Source organism: Mauremys mutica, chromosome 10, assembly GCF_020497125.1.
Source record: "Mauremys mutica isolate MM-2020 ecotype Southern chromosome 10, ASM2049712v1, whole genome shotgun sequence".
NCBI lineage: Eukaryota > Metazoa > Chordata > Testudines > Geoemydidae > Mauremys > Mauremys mutica.
Window position 1 is genome coordinate 53,891,512 of NC_059081.1, and position 17,247 is coordinate 53,908,758.

The 17,247-nt window shown below is 40.4% G+C and overlaps 1 long non-coding RNA gene across 1 annotated transcript in view; it reads right to left on the reverse strand.

Moving 5' to 3' along the window:
* Positions 1 to 16,921: 16,921 nt before the first annotated feature.
* Positions 16,922 to 17,247, reverse strand: part of LOC123378371 — a 36,589-nt gene continuing 36,263 nt past the window's right edge. Inside the window, exon 3 of the long non-coding RNA XR_006582575.1 lies at positions 16,922 to 17,179. This is a non-coding gene — a long non-coding RNA (uncharacterized LOC123378371). The remainder of the gene's footprint in view (positions 17,180 to 17,247) is intronic.

Sequence of the window (17,247 nt, forward strand, 5' to 3'; positions counted from 1 at the left end):
CAGCATTATCTCTTGCAAACATAAACAAACTTGTTTGTCTGAGTGATTGGCTGAACAAGAAGTAGAACTTAGTGGATGTGCAGGGGCGGCTTCAGGCACCAGCACAGCAAGCGCGTGATTGGGGCGGCAAGCTGCAGGGGGCGGCCTGCTGGTCGCTGTGAGGGTGGCAGTCAGGCAGCCTTCGGTGGCATGCCTGCAGGAGGTCTGCCAGTCCCACGGCTTCAGCTGCAATTTGGCGGCGGGTACGCCGAAGGCGCGGGGCCAGCAGATCACCCGCAGAAACGCTGCAGGCGCGCCTCCAAAGGCCGCCTGACTGCCATGTTTGGGGCCGTGTTTGGGGCCACAAAAAACATAGAGCCGCTCCTGTGGACGTATAGGCTTTAAAGTTTTACATTGTTTTATTTTTGGATGCAATTATTTTTTGTACATAATTCTACATTTGTAAGTTCAACTTTCATGATACAGAGATTGAACTACAGTACCTGTATTAGGTGAATTGAAAAATACTATTTCTTTTCTTTTTAAAGTGCAAATATTTATAATAAAAAATAAATATAAAGTGAGCACTGTACATTTTATATTCTGCATTGTAATTGAAATCCATATATTTGAGAATGTGGAAAACATCCAAAAATATTTATATAAATCGTATTCTATTATTGTTTAACAGAGTGATTAATCATGATTAATTTTTAATCACTTGACAGCCCTAAATTTTACACAATGTAAAACAATGAAAAAGAAACAATAAATGAAGAAAATAGATTTTTTTCACCTAGCAGAATACAAGCATGCCTGATGCCACCCTTCAGCCAAAAGTGTTAGTAAACAAATAAGCTATACACTGTGCCCTGAAAGCTAGCAAATTTAGACTCTGTTAAACAAATAGAAGTAAATTCCAGAGATGTGGGCCCTCCACTGAGGCTTCCCTGCAGTAGAAGTCCTCAGACATTCAGGCCTGAGGACATATAGCTCAAGATCACCAGATGACCTCAAATGCCATATTGGGAGAGGCAATTTCTCACATAGCTAGGACTCCAACCGCCTTAAATTACACCTCAGAGCACATAGGTCAGTACTTCTCAAACTGGGTTCGCTGCTTGTGTAGGGAAAGCCCCTGGCAGGCTGGGCTGGTTTGTTTAGCTGCCCCATCTGCAGGTCCAGCCAAATCGTGGCTCCCACTGGCCGTGGTTCACCGCTGCAGGCCAATGGGAGCTGCTGGAAGCAGCGCGGGCCGAAGGACCATCTTTTGATTTAACAACTGCTTGTTTGAGGGACACCATCATTATGTCCTCCTTAAAGAAGCTATAATGACTTCTGCCAGCAATGGATCCAATAACACCTGACTTCAAGCAGCTAGTGGAGGCAGTGCAGGCTAGTAGTTAGCACACTGGACTGAGACTCAGGAGACCTAGGTTCTATTCACTGGCTGTGATGTGGTCCCTGAGGTGCAACCTGGACTGTAGGACTGCTGAGCCCTCTGTCCTGCCAACCTGAGGTATCTCTCTCATACTGACGCTGTGTCTAGCCACAAACTTCTGCCAGGTACAGCACTTACACAGACATCCACAGGCAGGAACACACCCAACTGAGTTACATGAATGATCTCCCAGCCATTCATGAACCATCCATAGGGAGGCTACAGCCAATTCCCCCCCCCCCCCCACTCCCCAGCCTTGCACCACAGAAATGTATCTTCTTGCACTGGTCAGAAGCCTGCCCAGCATAAGTTCATAACCCAGTCCACCCCTCCCTCGATGTGGCGAGGACACATACTAGCCTTTGTAAACTGAGCTGAGATTTCCCAAGCACTTCAACCAAAACACACTGTTTTAGGTGAAATAGAAAACAGATTTATTAACTACAGAAAGATGGATTTTAAGTGATTATAAGTAGCAAGCATACAGATCAAAATTGGTTACCTAAGAAATAAAAATAAATTTGCAGTCTGAGTTCTACAAACTAAACAGGGTTTGAATCAAGCAGCATCTCACCCTAACAGATGGTACAAACAGGTCACAATTCCTCAATACACAGGCTGGAACTGCCTTCCAGCCCAGGACCACCTTCCCCCATTGAAAGTCTTTGTCCTCCTTACATTCCTCCAGGTGTTGAGTTTGTGCGGGAGAGGTGATGACTGTGCATATTCCCAAGCTGTTATCACTCCGTTTTACTGGCTGAGACTCTGAGGATGCTATCAGAGAGAAGCAGGAAAACTTCTCTGCCTCCACAACAACCACATCAAATTTTAAATATTCTCTCTGCCACCACTGGTCGACCAATGAATGGAGAGTTTGCCACTGGGCTCTGCTATAGTTTCCACCCCATGAGGAAAGATGTGAGAATGACAAGTGATGAGGGCAAGGGGCAATCTAGACATCGATGATTGCAGACTGTAATATTCCATCAGGATATAGACAGAATGCTCCTCCCTCTGGTCAGCACCATCACCAAACCAGCTCCACCACTCTCTATGGGCAGATCGACTAAATGAATCTAAGAGACGTGAAATGTTGGCTCCATTGAAGCCAATGGGAGTTTTGCCTTTGGGCCTTATCCAAAGCTCAATGAAGTCAACCCTTTGATGTTATCTCTAGTATAATCCAAATGTATTTTTAAGATGACACCATTCTCCTCATCCCCCCCCCCCAAATCCTGTTTTCTGAGCCATTCCTTGGGCTTATGAAGTCATACCTGCAACTATTTTTTAATGGCATGCATCTGTCCAAATTACAGTACCTGACGGGGTGAATTACTGCCTTGTGGATTCAGCCCTCAGTTTGAGATTTGGGGACAGCAAGCAGTTTCCACTGACTTTATAGTGCACATAGGGAGTTAATGACAACGTGATATTGCTTTGTATCTTGTTGCTGTTAAACTTGACTTTTGAAGGCCAAGGATTTGGGGGCTTTTCGTGGTTAAGTCTAAACTGTGCCTATACTGAGACTGACTTTTGAAGGGTAGAGAGAAATTGGAGGTAAACTGAAAAGAACTCTGTTGAGTCCTTCAGCAAGTCATTCACCCTGCAGAATGCTAGCACCAGAGAGCTCAAACACTATTTTACATAACAAGCTCAAAAACACTAATTTAAATAACAAGCTCAAACTCCACTTGGGATACAGACGAGACACGTGTGGATTGTGCAGTCTGAAATTCCAATCACTATTATCTGAAGAAAAAAACAAGTAATTCCTTTGAAAAGTAGTAATGCAAGGTCTAAGTCTCCAAAGTGTTTGAAGATTTCAAGGACTATTGCTGTTCCAAATTGTTCTTAACTGCAAATATTAAACTTTAAAAGACACACAGTATTTTTTTAATTCAAATCATTAGTTTTCTGTCCCTGAAGAATCACTAAATTTGTGCATATTTTTATCATTTCAACTTTGGAAAAAAGTAAAATATTTGTGCTTTAAGACTGAAAGTTTACAACTTGCTAACTGAAGAGGCAAAAGATGCCTGGACAACTCCATCCTGGATGCCTGAATAGCACATATAACAATGGGTTTTAAAAGCTGACCTAGTTAATAACAACAAAATAAAAACATGAGGCTATTTGCAAAGTGATAGATTAAGAAACCAAACCTCATTCACCAGAAAGTCATTTCCCACAGAAAAGCCCTGATCCAAAGTCCACTGAAGCTAGTGAAAGTGTTTCCATTTTAATGGATTTTGGATCAGGCCCAAAGACATTAAAAATTCTGTTCAAAATCAGGAACGTGATTTTAATCAGCTAGTTACAGTAAATTGACGTGTGTGTTCCACACACTCTTCTCATTAATTAAAATGTCACTTTTAAAACTAAAGTTAGCCAAAGGGAAAATAAACTCATTTTAGAACTTGTCATAGAAATTATGTCTCGTTTAAAGTGGTGAATATCTGTTGATTCAAAGGTAAATAAATCACATTTAAATTGACATGCGAGTAACTTGTTTTTTTCCAAAATTCTTTTTTATGTGGGTTTGTGTGGAAATTTGGGGTGGGAAAAGGAGAGGTGTTGATGGAAGAATGATTCTTGAAGCCTCTAGAAATGTTAATCTAAATATGGGGCTTTGCAAAACATTTTCAAGTTTCAGAAAACATTTTTATATTTTTTTCCAATTGCCTAACTATTGTTTTCCAAGCAGTTTTGTTGGTTGGTTGCTTGCTTTTTTTTAATATATATATTAAATATATATATATATATATTTCTAATTTAACAGAAGGCTGTACTATGCAAACAATCGAGTCTTTCTCTAGAACAATTCTTGTGCACCTCCTGGAACTACAGGGAATATAAAAAAATATACAGCAGCCCAAGGCTCACATTTTGTCAGACATCAATGTCCAGGGTAGGGATCTGGGTCCTGATTTGAGGCTGGTTGGAGGGACCCAGAAGCACGCTCTCTAGCTTTTTCCAGAGTCACGCTGTGCTTACAGGAGCCTGGTTGGCTTTTTCTTGTCTCTTTTCCTCTGACTCTCTCTCTCTGATCTTGCTTGTAACCTCAGTATCTGTGTGTTCTCTCACACTCTGACACACACCTACCCAAAACAATACTCCGCCCCAAAGCTCCTGGGCAGGTTCACACACACCTTTTGTCTTACAGGGGGCTGATGTTTACAGTTATGGTAACTGAAAGGTGAGGTCACAACTATCAACCTCGATAGGGTTTTCACTCAACACACAACTCATAACAGTATAAATGAGACTGAGGAGCCCATTTTTTAAACGTATTTAGGCACCGAGCTCTCATTGAAATTGAGGGCCCCAAACCTTTTAAGGCACTTTTGAAAATCACACTAGGCACCTGTCTGCATCTTTAGATGCCTACACACCTTTGAAAATCTGGTCCCAAATTCCTTAGATTGTATTAAACCTGAGGGGTTTCGTGTGAATTAAAATGGGAACAGACAGAAATATTTGCTATTGAGTGGAAAATAATAGTTGAGGCCCATGATAAAATATCTATGTAATCAACCCAAGTTAGTTGTTCTGTGATGTTCTAAGTGCATATTTTTAAGAATAATTTGACAATTACACTAAAATTAAGAGTCTTTGTCCAAATTAAACTATATATTGGACAAGTCCTACCATCCATATTCAATTAAAACTCCCACTGAGACAATGGAAATTTTACCTCATTGCAGGATGAGTGCAAACTGCAGCTTTTTGGCCCTAAGCATTAAATTAGATGTAATTGCATTGTTATTGTATGTTTATTAAATTCCAGCTAGTTATTAAATGTATTAACCTCAACTGATTAGTTTTTAATGAAAAGTTGTTTTCTTTTCATTAATATGCAATTATTACACTGGTAGGTCCAAGGATACAAAGCTAATTAGAATACTTATTTAAAGCTATTTAAGCTCCAATTATTAAAATAACTTTTGAAATATCCATATGGGTCTGCCGTAGTGCTGTCAAAACTCAAAAATCTGTTTTTTAAACTGGCACATGCAATAAGTGTTCTTTGATCCTTTTGTTAAAGTGTAATGTAAAATATTACACTGTTTTCTGTAAGTCAGAGTCAAAAGGTACATATCCCTGGGTGTGCACAGAACACATTTATCTCTGTTCAGCTTAAAATATTGGCATGCAGTTAAAGTCTTATAGGCTTCTCCTATTGATGCATGGGGATTTATATGTGTGACATCTATTAGCACTAATGGGAGTTGCCCGTGTAGATCTCCTAGCCATTGGTTAGAGAAAAGACCTGCAATGCACTTTACCACGCAGAGCAAGACAAGTTTCAGTTATCATTTCCCACCTTCAAATATTCACTTGAGAAATCTTTTTACTTGGTGGAGATAAAATGTGTATAAATAACATCTTGTTTCCATTTCTGTTTGTATGGCCAACTTCATATGTTATCCCTGCTTTTTTTCAACATGTCCTCTTCCACAGTTCAAAGCGTCTGTGAAAGAAAGATAAAGCAATGAATACTGCTCCTAAGGAATGCAATATGAGATCTTTACACTTAACATTCATAAAAAGAACAATCAGAAATGTTCTCTCTGACAGGTAAACTGACACTTTATCTAAACCCAGTAGACATCAAATTTCTAGTAAAACTCCTGCCAAAGCTACAAGGGGATTTTGCAGTAACACAGGCAGAAACTAGAACCAACATGATATGCAATCATTTTTAGGACAAAAATTATGTGTTTTTCTAGGAATTTTATGGTACAAAAAAGTATGATGGAGTGGAGCTGCTTATTTTGTTAAACTAGAGTAGGAACAAACAAATCTGAACCTGAACAAATCTTTGGGATAGTTTCTTCCTGTATGGGTTAGACACATAATAACCATCTTCTGCTGAACTATTTCAGACTTTCGTAGGACATTGGGCAAACCCCTTAGGCTCTTTTTTCACTAACCCCCTAATCTGTCTCTGTTAATTTGCCTCCCTTCTTAGGCTTGGTTTACACTATAAACTTATGTCTGTAGAACTATGTCGTAGAGGCATGTGGAAAATCCACACCCCTGAGCGACGTAGTTATACTGATCGAACACCCAGTGTAGACTGCGCTATGTTGACAGGAGGGCTTCTCCCATTGGCATAGCTACCACCTCTCAGGGAGACAGAGAAGCTCTGCTGTCAACATAGGTAGCATCTTCATGAAGCGCTACAGCATCACAGCTGCAGCACTGTATGTGCAGACAAGCCCTTAAACTGAAATATTTTCTTTCTTTCTTTCTTCCTTCCTTCCTTTTTTTTTTTTTTTGTGGAGGGGTTAATGCTATTGAACTTTCTGACTTAAATGGTAATTCTGTCACTTCATTTTCTCCCTTTCCCTTCTGCTCCTTCATTCACAGGAGGGGGTCTCTCTGCTTCCTTTTTTCACACATTTGGTTTGACTGTCCTGATGAAGTGGTGCTTCTATAAGACTATTTCAGCTAATATTATTTTTGTGTCAATCTGGGACAGAAGGGTTACAAGGAACAAAAACAAGGGAATTAGGGCAGAGAGGCTTTGGGGCACCCTGAAAAAGTATTTCTGTGGTCTCACACGGGCCTTACCCATCTCATTCCCAGCCTAGGGATGATGGTGACTTGGTTTGGGGTTGCTTGTCAGGAAAGTCTTAGCATTCATCATTTCACCTCTCTCTTCCTGGATTCAGGGCATCAATTTCTGTAACCTTTAAATCACAAAGAACCAAATTCTGTACCATTTCACAAGTTTTGAGTAAATGGGCCTTGCACACGTACAAAGGATGGAGGGAACGGAATCTTTCCCCAAACCATTGGCTCACAGTCACTCACATATCTCTACTGCTCTGAAGCTCTAAAGTTACTACAAAATGCTGCCTCTGAGCTCCCCTTAGATGAGGTTATTGGCTAGTAGATCCATTCCAAAGTGAATAGCCATAATCAAAACATAAAGAATTGGGGATCATAATAGCATTTTTCAGGGCTGCCTATTTCAAGCAAATGAGCACATATTGGAAGGTAGATCTTTTCAATTCTTTGTCGCTAATGTAAACATGGTGCAGGTCAGTCACAGCAAAATTCATAACCACCTGACGGATACTGGATGGCCCATATGGCATCACCTAGACGTCTTGCACCACTGAACTTATCAGAAGCAACGGGCAGTAAATAGCTATTTGACAGCCTCAGAAAAATGGCCACGGATTCAATGGGCATGAAAAATGTTATAGTCTCTCACTCCTTGAGGTGATCCTGCCAGGCCAAGCCTTGGGCATATTAACGTGTATGAGAGAAATCTTGCCCTACCAGTGCCCATAAAATATTTGTACTGTGGCTGCACACAGGTTTTTCTTTTCCAGTGCTGTTTCCTGACACCATTCACAAGCACTAAATACAATACAATGAACGTGAAGAAACAAATCTCAAGACTTCTGAGAGAGCGTTACTTTAAAGATCTGCATTTCCTTTTCATTTGAATTCACTTTCATTGTAAATTCACTCTTTGGAATTAGAAACAGGTCTCTGTATTTATTTGAACATCAGGCCCGAGGAGAGCTCTTTTTAAAAACAGTACTGCAACATCTGCAGCCTCCCACTCTCAGAAACACTGTTCAGAAGAAAAATAAAGTTCAAGTTGCCAGCAACATTATTATTATTATTATTATTGCTTTCCCAGTAAATGACTCTTAGCCTCCGGCTCTAAGTTGTCAGCTAGGTGAAGGACAATTGGTGTTAAGGAAGTGCTGTGTGGGGAGTTGAGCTGTCAGACCCAAACCAGAATTGGATTTTCTTTTTCCCCAAAAATGTACAGAGACCTATTGATATTCTTCATTAATAATACCTTATTTACTAGTAGGGACTGCTTGTTTGTCACTGACATTTATCAGAAATTGCAGATATCAAGGAAATTATTCCTATATTTGGATTTGTATCTTTTTCATGATTTCTTTGTATTGACTCCTCTATATTATGCTGCCCTGTTTCCCTGCCCTGCCTTCTTTATGGGCGGGGGGGAGGGAGGGGAGAGGAACAACAGCTCTTCAGCCTCCTACAAAGGCTGTAGTAGCAAGGTTGGTTCCACTTTAGCCCCCTGCAGTGGCACCAAGGAGGGGATTATAAGCAATTCCGTGCATGGGAACCAAAGATGAGAAAGGCAGCAGGTGTCCAGGCCCCTGCAGTGTGGCCAAGGAGAGGAATAGTGAGGGCTCTCCAACTAACTGCCTGGGAACCCAGCAGGAGGGTGGCAACAGCTCTTAAGCCCTCTGCAGGGCATAAGAGATGGGTACTAAAAAATACTGGCAAATGACTCAGGAGTACTTCAATATTACTTGGTCATTAGCATAGTAATTATAACAGTGCTGCTCCTGCCTGATGCCATAATTTAAGAGGTTTCAGCATTTCCATTATAATCAGCTGCAGTTATTTCCTGGGGTTCATTGGCCATAAAATGTTCACCAGGAAAAGGATAAGGGCTTGCCATTCTGACAATTAAGTTCAGCTGCGGTGCTTCTGCAGTCTCTGAGCTGCAAATAGCTCTGGTGGGTGTTTCATCATGCTCCAGGGTGCCGTGCAAGGCACACTTGTTCCTGAGAGCTTTTAATTGAGAGTTTTAACTAAGGTTTTTAATTGGATCTTTTTTACAGAAGTGGGGCAGTTCATTGTGTGCTAGTCACATAGCTCTCCCTCAGCAAGATAGTGGGGTTGGACCATTCAAAGAAGAAGGAGCTGACTTTTAGAGATGCTGAGAACCTGAATGTCAGAGAAATTATTCAGGACCATCCATTGCTCCTTCCTTGAAACAGCCGATGGGGCCTATGCGCCTATGCTCTCTTCTTTGTGAGCAATATAAGCCTCCCCTCCCCCAGTAGAAGGTTCTATAATAAGATGTGGCAGGTATCTTCCTCCTCTTTGCTGGGCCTGAGTAGCTAATGCACTCAGATCTCACATGCTTCCATCAGCCACATCCTTGAGCGTCCTGTGTATCTGCAGAGGAAGATACAGAATCATGCAAGATCCAGCTGATGCAGTGCAATAAGGAGAAGGATGTCTCTGCATTTACTAGGCCCTGATAGGAAAGTGATATACATTTAGGGGAGCCAGACAATTCTGTGTTTGGGAGGAGAGGGCTGGGTGGGAGGAACGAGAAGGATAGGGGAGTGCAAGAAGGGTTTTCTTTTAGAGGTCAAGGAAAGAGAGAGACAGGCAAAACTTGAAACCTGACCCCAGGGCCGTTCAGTCCTGTTTTGGATGAAATGGTCCAATGTTTTGAAAGTCTGTCGAGAGTAACTGCAATGCTGGCCTATGTCCTAGAACCATAGGCCTGATCCAAATCCCACTGAACCCATTGGAAAGACTCTGACAGGATTTAAGGGGCTTTGGACCTGCGGCAGCAGGTGGCCAGCTATACCTCTGCATTTTCCCTAGCGGCTCAGCAGCCCCTCGCCATCCTTTCCCTTGCTCTCTCCCTACTACACAAGGGCAGGGTGACATTTGGCAGATTAAACATTCAGCCGAAGTGTGAGTTTTCCTCTAAATATCAGAAAATTTGTATTGATGTTTTCCACCATTTTTCAGTCGTCCAGGATGCATTGAAACCCATTTTATTTTATTAATTTTTATTTTTCAGTCTGCACCCCTCTCTCGTGGCATGATGCAGGCACCACCAAGTCCATCAGCAGTGTGTGGGCCTGGGTCTTTACACCTTTCAAATAACTGAGGTTTTATTTAAGCAACATGGCTCTCAGCATGCTCTAATTTCAGTGACACTTGCAGGGCAAAGTTTTTTCTCACCGGATGCTCTAGCTCATACACAACTGCCTGTTCAATAGCACAGACTCTAACATTTCTACAAGACACATTATTTTCTATCAGGTCAACAAATGGGTTTCCAGGACAGACTATCACATCTCTGCTGCCATGAACACCACACTTTGAAAAAATTCACCGGACACGTATTTATCCAACAAACTGTCTCACATTTTGAAAATGGAAATGTAAAAGATGGGTCTCATCCACCAAACTGCATGTGTGATTAATGCATTAAAAAAAGAAAACATTGATATTTACAGTAAGATTGGGTGACTGTCTCAGTATATTAGGTTTTACACTTTTGACTCGGGCTGGGCAAAGAATTACACTGTTCAATCAGCTTGAACAGTTTGTATTGATCTGCATAGCAGATTGGGGGAAAATGATCTATTGTCTGACTGTATGTTTTTTCCTGGTTTTATTTGCTTTGCAGCAGTGCAATATTTTTCTAAGCATAGACTGAGTGTGATGGCTTCATAAAATGGCCCAGGAGGCATCCACACTACCATTAAAAGTGAGTTCTCTCTGCTCAGAACTTACCAAGTTATATTGCTGAAGAAATGGAGTCCCCTGGCATATTATTCCCACAGCTGCCATGATGAGCCAGCACTTGAAATTCACTTCAAATCCTTCTCAGCTGTGCTGACTATGATAAAAATACTGTACAGCAATTTCTCCCTTAAAACATTACTACCCCCATGAATGAGAAATAGAGCTCCTTCAAGAACTAAATACCCTGGGAAATCATTGGAAATGGGATAATTAATACCAGGATTGCCGTCAGAGCTTGGTGAAATTATAACAGGCATTTCTTTAATTTATTTTCCCTCTTTTTCTGTTCACTTGTTTTCCATGAGCAGATGGTGGTTTCCTTGAATTCATCTGTTAACTGAAATTACTCACCAAAGACTGAATTGATCCATTAGGCTGAGCCCAGAGAAGGGGATGTGGTAACTCACGAGGAGCTTGGGGAAATAATTGTGGCGCAGGGAGGGTCCATTTCCTTGCTTGTTATCCCCATTGCTCTGAGTGGAGAATAAGTGACTTCATTTCATGATGCAGCTGCCCATCAGTCTATGTTAACATATGTAGGTTGTTTTTAGTTTCTAACAGTGAGTTTTACTGAGTATCATTGAAGTGCTAGCAAGGCAGCTAAAATGAGCAAACTACAGAGCTCATTCTACGATAACCCTCACAAAAAGGCCAATCTGATCAGAATTAACAGAGTATGTGACAATTTAAAAGACTTCTCAGCAAAAAAGACCATCTGGACAAAACGGGCCAAATTCTCCTCTCAGTTAATCCACTGATCTCAGTCAGAGTCACACTGCTCTCACTGGCAGGAGTGTTTGTCCCCAACTGTTTAACTTTGCCACATTTTGTACCAGCTGTGGTGATACTTCATTTCTATAGAATGACAACGGCAAAACCTCCGGGCAGCAATCAGCAGGAAGGGTAATCAGTGCTGATTATTATTCACAAAACACCTTTGGTTTCGCCACATTAAGAGAAGATGGTATCAGAAAGAGTCACACAAAAGCTGGCAGTAGCAGGAAATTGAAGTGTGAGCGCCTTCACTTGCTCCACTTCTTCCAACGTTGAGGTGGAAGGAAATGGCCAATGAAACCAAATGGGAAACACATCTGACAAAATCATTCTTTTCTGGGGTTCCAAATGTTCCTTTTGCCAAGCCTGACCCTGAAAAACTACCACTGGTCCCCATCCCTCCTGAATAAGGGCCACAAAGTGATTTAAAAAGAAAGTTATCAACACTTGTTGGTTTAGGGCCCAGTGCAGCTCCCACTGAAGTCAATAGAAATAGTCGCATTATCTAAGGCCTGGTCTACACTGGGGGGGTGGGCAGGTTCGAACTAAGGTACGCAAGTTCAGCTATGCGAATAGTGTAGCTGAACTCAAAGTACCTTAGTTCAAAGTACTTACCCGTCCTCATGGTGTGGGATCGAAGTCCGCGGCTCCCCCGTTGACTCCGCCACCGCCGTTCGCGGTGGTGAAGTTCCGGAGTCGACGGGAGCATGTTCGGAGTTCGATATATCGCGTCTAGATGAGACGCGATATATTGAACTCCGAGAAGTCGATCGCTACCCGCCGACCCGGGCGGGTAGTATGGACGTACCCTAAGTGACAGCTGGATCAGGCCCTTAACCTTCTGTTGCTTTAACACCATTAACTGTGCGCATAAGGACAGAGTAATATGGAGATACGCATACAGGCAGGAAAGCAGGAGATCCTTAGTTTTAATCTGAGCTCTGTCACTGATTTATGAGTGGCCTTCAGCAAGTCCCTTCATCTCTCTGTTTCAGTTAAAGTATCTGTAAAATGGGGATAAATATGTTGCACACCTAGCTTGTGAGGATTAATTAATCAATGTCTGTACAGTGCTTTGGTCACATAAATGACTATACAAATGCTAAATATTATTTTAATGAGCTCTTATTTATTTGGTATACTAAAACATCAAACTGCAATCAATTACTTCATACTGTATCACATAATTGCCTTTGTTACAATGACTACTGAAGTAATTTAATTGAAACTAATAGAAAGGCATGTTTAAATTTTTAAAAGGTTGAGTTTTGTCATTGAAGCAAACTAATGTGTGTGACCAATCCATTGTATTATAGCTGTTCAGTCTTGTATAAGTTATAATTAAAGTTTTAAAATGGTGAAATCAACAAATATATGGACTGATCGTCTACAAGCAAACTTTTCTGTTGAACCATTAATGATGGGAAAAAGCCATTGGCTAGGTACACCATTAAATGAAATGAAAGTATTTTCATTTAAGTGATGTGTTGCTCCACACATAAACAAGGTATCCAAGAGTTGGACAAATTTGCCTAGGGAATTCTATTCAAGTTTGACAGAGTCAGTTGGGCTTTTTGTTGTTGTTTGTTCTTGTTTTCTTGTCTCCTAAATGAGTATCCAAAAGACCATAAAGCTGCATGCAACTAGCTAATTGGTGAGATTCAATCACCAGTGCGGTTCACACTTTCCTTTTGACTTACTTAAGGTGCTAAATTCAAATGATACCTTTAGCTAATTCACTTGACTTGCAGTATGTTTCATTTAATCCCCATTGTCCCAGTTCAATAAACTCCATGTGAGCAAGGGCCCATGAAGAACTAATTGCAGTCTCAGGGGTCTATATTTATTTCAACAGTAAATATCCAAACCTGAGGTAGTAAGAGATAATACAGGAAAATGAATGCACCGTGCAAAGGGATGTTTTTTACATAACTTTTCTTTTCATTTTATCAGTTGTCCCTCAGTAAATTACTGAGGGCATAAATATAGTACATTTAATAGACTTCTGAATTTAATCCTTGAATACATCTTAGAAATGAGACATGTGAGGAGACATTTATCACAAAAACAACAGAAATTCTTTTGTCTGTATAATGACTGAACGTTGACTCTGCAATCCTAATCCAGGAAAAACTCCCGCTGCTTTACATAGAAGTTTGCCTAAGTAAGAACTGCTGGGTTAGGGTCTGTCGCAGAGTTTGTGGTAGTTCAAAAACAAAAATTTAACATCTAATGTAATATAAAATAGTCTGTAGGTATGATCACTAACTGAAAGGATCTTTGACTGTGGACTAGTCCTCTAAGGGAAGTGGTGGAAACTCCAGTCCTTGAATCATTTAAAAATAGACTGGACAAAGCACTCAAGAACACAGTGTAAAGGTTATTGCCACGGCGATGCATAAGGTGTTCTAGTAGACATTTCCCATTTCTGATTATAATAGCATTGCTGACAGTGATAATAAAGCCTTATAGTGGCACTGGCTGGCAGTGAAAATAAACCCTTCAACACCATATGATGGTGGTAAGTCTTCCAGCCATGACTTAAGGACTTGATCCAAGGACCACTGAAGTCAGTGGAAAGACACTTGTTGACTTTGGTGGACTATGGGTCAACCCCTAAATTATTAACCTTAGTATACCGCAAACACTTAGCCTAGGAGTAGCCAGTGGTCCTAATCCTTTTTTGTTTCATAGTCAGCTCTAAGCCTTAAAGCCTGATAGGCAACTCACTGCCCACAGGCTTTGCCACAAACAGTTTATCTGTGGATGTTGCATTATACCTATGCATGTCAGTATGGTCTACTGCCAGGGGTTCAAACCATTATCAGCCTTGGCCTTAATAGTTCTCCAAAGTCTAATCTCAGACTTTGGAATTATAGGCACCGAGCCCTATGTATATACTCCTAAAGCACAAATTCCTGTGACAAATAAATCCCTATTGCTAACTGCCTGATAGGCTTCAAAACAAAGATGCTGCAGCCCTGGACCAAACACTCACCACTCTCAAATTGTAACACTCCCACATCCCAGCCACACAGGATATGAACTTCTCCTTTATGGTGCTCCAGAAGATGGTGAGAAAACCAGTAGCTAGGTCTGTGTATTGCCAATGGAAAACACCTTCTCAACCCCCAAACCAACAAACTAGCTCTGAGCATTTGAGTGAGGATGTCCAAGCATACTCCCCTGTACCCTGCCATAATCTCTGCCAACTCCTCTAGCTCATCTTGAGATGTCAAGCCTGGCCAGAGTCAGCGACGTAAACTAGGGCATAAATATAGCATAGAAACTGTCATACCATATCAGACCACTGGTCTGTCTACTCCAATGTCTTGTCTTGACAGTGTCCAATACATGTTGTCTCACAGGAAGATACAAGAGTTTTACAGTGGACAATTATGATCCTGAGCTGGATTCTCTTTGTTATGCAAAAAAAGGTGACGAGCAAGGCATTCTCTGTGGGAGTTCCAAGGCTATGGAAATTATCCATCAAAAACACCACTAATTTGGTGAACTTCAGGACCTGCTGCAAAAGATATCTGTTTGAGGGACTTTTGGGAGATGACTGAGAGTATGCTTCCCACAACAGCTAAGGGGTGAGAAGGAGACTCTGCAGGTGGCTGGCTGGCTGGCTGGCTGAGTTCCTGTTGAAATTATTACTTTAATATGGATGGGATTTTATTGTATTAGTAATCATGTTTTATGGTGCCTAAAGCCTTGGATGGGCATCTTTTTATTATTTTAAAATCTAAATAAATAAAATAAAAATAGGAGTAATCTGCCATATGGAAAACTGTTTGTTTAACCTCATCAGTTAATGGTTATTTTATGCCAAGGACTATTACAAATAAAAATACATTTAAGTATTATGCATATTTAAATAAGAATATATGGAAATATGGAAGCTCTGATTTCAATTCAAAAGCAAAGGAAAGGGACAATATCAAAATTGGGGCAAACCAACTTTCCCACTAACTTTATATTGTTCCAGTACTTGTCTAGTAAGCTACTAGGGAGAAATTTAAGCCACTAGACAAGCAAATGCTATAATCACTTTGTCATGATCACAAAAGAGATTTTTCAATATACGTTCCATACCCTGTTTTTATAGCAGATCTTAGGCACTCTCTGAGATATGGGAATGTCCTTCTTATTTTATCTGTGTGCTTTCTCACTACTTCTTCATTCAAACTACTGTACATCATCTTTTAAAGCACTGTAAAAAGAAATTATTTGTTACCTATCTATAAAAATAAACCCATCACAAATAAGTTGATATTTTTTCTATTTTTTCAAGCATGTTATGGGAGAAGTTTATTATTCCTACTACTGCCAATGATTTTTTTTAAAGCAGTGTGAGTGGAAAATATCTGGCTGGTGGCTGGCACAAATTCTGTACGTGTTGAAACACTTCTGGGCCAAATCTGTCCAGCTGTCTGTGGGCAATTCATAGTGTATCTGGAGAAAGTGGCACAGAACTAATTCTCTAACTGTGATAAATAGGTGTCCTTAGGTAAAATGATCCTTCATTATGAAAGAGAAAAAATCACAGTATTGACTAAGTGTAAGAAGTTTTTCTACTGTACCTTCACAGTATTGTGTGTGTGTGTGTGTGTGTGTGTAGTAGCACCTTCACAATCATGAGTTATATACTTAATTTTAGGTACATCAGATTAAAATTGTTTTTATGGATTTAACCTGCCCCTGTTAAACAAGATTAATCATTGTAAGAGTGTCAATATACAATGTTGAAGCAGTTTAAATTGGTACAGCATCACAACTGTATTTAAACTGGTGTAATTTCTGTATACAGACAAGCTCTCAGTCAGTTTCTCTCTCTTTCACTCTTCTTATTCATAATGGAATTGTCCTCTAAAAAAATTAAACACAGTAAAAAGGTTCTTCTGTGCTTCTAGCCAATGGGCATGTTCTGTAAATCAGTGGAAGGATATTGTGATAAAAAAGAACATAAGAACGGCCATACTGGGTCACACCAGCGGTCCATCTAGCCCTATATCCTGTCTTCTGACAGTGCCCAGTGCCAGATGCTTCAGAGAGAATGAACAGAACAGGACAATTATTGTGTGATCCAATCCCTTCAAGTTCTGTTCCCATTGCCTCCTGGCCTGTTTCAGTTCAGTTAAGAAACAACCATATTCATTCTCATCACCTTATTCTTATCTTCTCCCCTCGCACTGCATATGTGTTTCATGCAGATTGGGAAATTGTGCTATACTCTGCTGAGACCAAACTTGGAGCATCACCAAGAATTCATAATTTTGGTATTTTTTTCAAACAACTATTCATTTGATTATTCCATTTGGTCTGGTATTTCAGTTCTAACCCATTACAGGCTGAAGCTCCTTTTCCTACCCTGAACATCTAAAGGGGAGCTAAGAAATAGGTTTACATTGGCTTTCAGAGATTATTCCTTCTTATCTGAATCAATCTTCAATGGAATCTACACAACAATATCTTGAATGTTTGATGGGTATTTCCAACTCCTTTTGCTTGAGGTATAACAATAAAGCTAAACTTTCTTTCGATCCCAGGTGTTCTACAATGTTCCCTTCTTTTCCTAAGTTGAATGAACATTTCTTTTGGAAACACAATAACCTCACTTTGTCCACTTCATATCTGAAAAGACAAGATAAAAGTTGATAGGTTAGATATTTTTTGTGTTAACCCTCCCATCTGTGCTCACA